A 4,819-nucleotide genomic window follows, 5' to 3' on the forward strand; every position below is an offset into this window, starting at 1 on the left:
TGTTAGTAGGTTTTTGTGTCAGGCTATAGTTAACGATGGCTACAGTCGACCCTCGAAAAGTGGATTTTAAAAGAACATCGTAAAGATGCTGTACACTTGGCTACGAAATTCACAACATTGCCATCCGGAAGTATAACGGACCAACACCGCCCGTCGTTATCTGATAGCCTGACACTGACCAAAAAATGACATCAAAAGACAATACAATAGTTCAACCAATGGGATCACTTGTTTCCTTGATCTCTACTAACAACTCACAAGTCGCTGCTCAAAAACTAAAAGATGACGTCAAACTATAAGTCCTAGAAGGTTCTCGGCCTGACACTGAAACCCAAAAAGACTGGCATTTTGACGTCCTTATTTGGTTTTGGCACCGTCTAGTGAGTTGTCGTTAGTAGTGCTCATGAAAACAAGTAGTCCATTGGTTGAACTATTGAATACAACTCACGATTTGTTTTCTTTTGTGGCCAAGGACTGACGTTTTGACGTCATGTTTTGGTCAGTGTCAGGCTATATAAGTTAACGATGTCTACGGTTAGACTATATTAAAATGTTAACGCGCAGATCCTGAACATTACTCACAATTTTAACACAGGCAATGCATCGTGTGTCAAGTCTGGAAATAGAAGGAACAAAACTGACGACGCTCAGCTCTTAATTACTGTTTGTGAATATGATTCAATAGTCGTAACGTCACTTCCTTCCTTATGACGCATGGTAACTTAGCAACACTGGCTCTAAACTATCGGAACAATGGTGGACGACCGTATGAAATATTTCCCCGGCGAGCATAAAAGCGTATCCAGAGGAAAAAACCCCCATAAATTTGACCATGTTTTAACTTTTACACATTCTGGTCACAAGACACATGAAAGGTTCTAGCCAGCTTGAAGAATAAAAAGTAAGGATTATCTTTGTTTAGAACCAAGATGGCCGCCGTTGCCGGGCGGCGTGACATCAGACTACTAAATCAAATTGTCGTGATCAGTGGTCAATGAAACAAACAATCCCATTGGTTGAATTATTGAATACAACTCACGATTTGTTTTCTTTCGTGGTTGCAGTCTTGTATTTTGACGCTTGCTTTTGTTGAGTCAGTGTCAAGGTTTTGATGCTTGGCACTTAGTTAAAATGCTCACAACATCCTCCAGCTGGATATAACAAACAAACAAACACATAAGACTATGTGTAATCTTGAACGTTTATATAGATAGTATGCACTTGGCTAAGAAGCTCATAACATTGTCATCCGGAAGTAAAACGCCAACGCACAAAACTGTGTGTATTCATGAACGTTAAGAGTCGGGTTAATACAATTCAGTAAGCATTACTCATAAAAGCGGATGGCAAAAACCAATAACAAAGACCTGAGTGACGTCATCTTCGAACTATCTATAGATAGTATGCAGATGACGTCACTCAGGTCTTTGTATGTTGGTCCGTTATACTTCCGGATGGCAATGTTATGAGCTTCTTAGCCAAGCGCATACTATCTATATAGCAATATGCGCTTGGCCGAGAAGCTCATAACATTGCCATCCGGAAGTATAACAGACCAACACACAAAACTATGTGTAACCTTGAACGTTTATAGTCTGGTTAATACAGTTTAGTGAGATGTATTCATAAAGGTGGATGGCAAAAAACAATAACAAAGACATGGATGACGTCATCTTCGTTCGATTAATAGTATGGAATGAAGATGGCGTTACTCAGGTCTTTGGTATTGTTTTTTACCATCCACTTTTATGAGTAATTCTCACTAATATGTATTAACCAAACAATAACAGACATCGTTACACATGGTTTTGTGTGTTGGTCTGTTATACTTCCGGGTGGCAATGTTGTGAGCTTCTTAGCGAAGCGCATACTATTTATAGATGGAACGAAGATGACGTCACTAAGGGATTTGTTATTGGTTTTTGCCATCCACTTTTATGAATAATTCTCACTAAACTACATTAACCAGACTATAAACGTTCAAAGTTACAAACAATTGTTTGTGTTGGTCGGTTATACTTCCGGATGGCAATGTTGTGAGCTTCTTAGCCAAGCGCATACTATCTATGCATTTACAAAGGCAACAATCAGACTATGGGTTTTGAAAATGGCTTTGATTTGGAATGGCAGACGAATACCTACAATAATTTGTTGATATCTTAAGATACAATCTGAATGACAGACGAATACCTACAATAATTTGTTGATATCTTAAGATACAATCTGAATGACGGACGAATACCTACAATAATTTGTTGATACATTAAGATACAATCTGAATGACAGACGAATACCTACGATAATTTGTTGATACCTTAAGATACAATCTGAATGACAGACGAATACCTACAATAATTTGTTGATACCATAAGATACAATCTGAATGATAGACGAATACCTACAATAATTTGTTGATACCTTAAGATACAATCTGAATGAAAGACGAATAACTACAATAATTTGTTGATACCTTAAGTTACAATCTGAATGACAGACGAATACCTACAATAATTTATTGATACCTTAAGATACAATCTGAATGATAGACGAATACCTACATTAATTTGTTGATAATTTAAGATACAATCTGAATGACAGACGAATGAATACCTACAATAATTTGTTGATACCTTAAGATACAATCTGAATGACAGACAAATACATACAATAATTTGCTGATACCTTAAGATACAATCTGAATGACAGACGAATACCTACAATAATTTGTTGATACCTTAAGATACAATCTGAATGACAGACGAATACCTACAATAATTTGTTGATACCTTAAGATACAATCTGAATGACAGAGGAATGAATACCTACAATAATTTGTTGATACCTTAAGATACAATCTGAATGACAGACGAATGCCTACAATAATTTGTTGATACCTTAAGATACAATCTGAATGACAGACGAATACCTACTATAATTTGTTGATACCTTAAGATACAATCAGAATGACAGCCAAATACCTACAATAATTTGTTGATACCTTAAGATACAATCTGAATGACAGACGAATACCTACAATAATTTGCTGATACCTTAAGATACAATCTGAATGACAGACGAATACCTACAATAATTTGTTGATACCTTAAGATACAATCTGAATGACAGACGAATACCTACAATCATTTGCTGATACCTTAAGATACAATCTGATAAACAAACATTATGTTTATTTTCAGCCGAGTTTCTTCCAAGAGTAAAAAGAAATGCTGGTGATTCACCCTCTATCATGCGAAACAGAAATAAGATTTGAAGAACTGAGGTATATCATCATTCTTTCTCGATCACATCTTTTTCAGCAGAAGAAGCAATCAGCCATACTATGGAAAAACTCATATCTAAAAATTTGGACAGCAAACTCATCCTTCAATACTCTTCAACAGTCGTAACGTCACTCCCTTCCTTATGACGCATGGTAACTTACTAAAACTGGCTCTAAACTATCGGAACAATGGCGGACGCCCGTATTAAATAATTCTCCTGCAAGCATAAAAGCGTATCCAGAAGGAAAAAAAACCCCCATAAATTTGATCATGTTTTGACTTTTACACATTCTGATCACAAGCCAAATGAAAAGTTCTAGCCAACATGAAGAATAAAAAGTAATGATTTTCTTTGTTTAAAACCAATGGCCGCCGTTGCCGGGTGGCGTGACATCAGACTACTGAATCCAATTATCGATCGATTTAAATGACTGTCATCTTAGCAAAAACTCGCTGAAGTCCCGAGTTTGAGAGATTTTGCCAAAATGAAAGTCATTAAATCGATCGATATTTGAAGGACGAGTTTTCTGGCCAAATTTTAAAATAATATATTATGTTTTTCCAGAATGCGGCAGCATTGTAGTTATCGTCATCATTATCATCATCCTCATCAGCATTTGCATCATTATTGTCTTTATTATCATCACTAACACAATCACCAATAACCCCATCCTAGTTATCTTCATCACCATGACCATCAAAAAAGATATCATTTTCATCGTCAACGTTATCATCACCATGCCCTACCAGTAACATCGTCACCACTCACATCATCATCATCATCATCATCATCATCATCATCATCATCATCATCATCATCATCATCATCATCATCATCATCATCATCATAATCATCATCATCATCATCATCATCATCATCATTATCATCATCATCATCATAATCATGATAATTTTGATGTTGATGATGATGATGATGATGATGATGCTGATGGTGATGGTGATGATGATGATGATGATGATGATGATGATGATGATGATGATGATGATGATGATGATGATGATGATGATGATGATGATGATGATGATGATGATGATGATGATGTGAGTGGTGACGATGTTACTGGTAGGGCATGGTGATGATAACGTTGACGATGAAAATGATATCTTATAATATATATATGATGATGATGATTATTATTATTATTATTATTATTATTATTATTATTATTATTATTATTATTATTATTATTATTATTATTATTATTATCAGTAGTAGTAATAGTAATAGTAGTAGTAGTAGTAGTAGTAGTAGTAGTAGTAGTAGTAGTAGTAGTAGTAGTAGTAGTAGCAGTAGTAGTAGTAGTAGTAGTAGTAGTAGTAGTAGTAGTAGTAGTAGTAGTAGTAGTAGTAGTAGTAGTAATAATAATAATAATAATAATGCTGAAAACTTATATAGCGCTATAACTCCGAGACACCAGACTCTAAGCGCTTAAATTACAAATTACTTTGGCTGAAACATACTCATTCACACACACAAGCACACACACACACACACACACATACACACACACAACACA

The 4,819-nt window shown here is 35.4% G+C and overlaps 1 long non-coding RNA gene across 1 annotated transcript in view; it reads left to right on the forward strand.

Moving 5' to 3' along the window:
• Positions 1-3,192: 3,192 nt before the first annotated feature.
• Positions 3,193-4,819, forward strand: part of LOC144957402 (uncharacterized) — a 3,695-nt gene continuing 2,068 nt past the window's right edge. Inside the window, exon 1 of the long non-coding RNA XR_013642153.1 lies at positions 3,193-3,280. This is a non-coding gene — a long non-coding RNA (uncharacterized LOC144957402). The remainder of the gene's footprint in view (positions 3,281-4,819) is intronic.

This window comes from Berghia stephanieae, chromosome 11 (assembly GCF_034508935.2).
Source record: "Berghia stephanieae isolate SIO BIC M18660-M18661 chromosome 11, UCSD_Bste_1.3, whole genome shotgun sequence".
Classification (NCBI taxonomy): domain Eukaryota; kingdom Metazoa; phylum Mollusca; class Gastropoda; order Nudibranchia; family Aeolidiidae; genus Berghia; species Berghia stephanieae.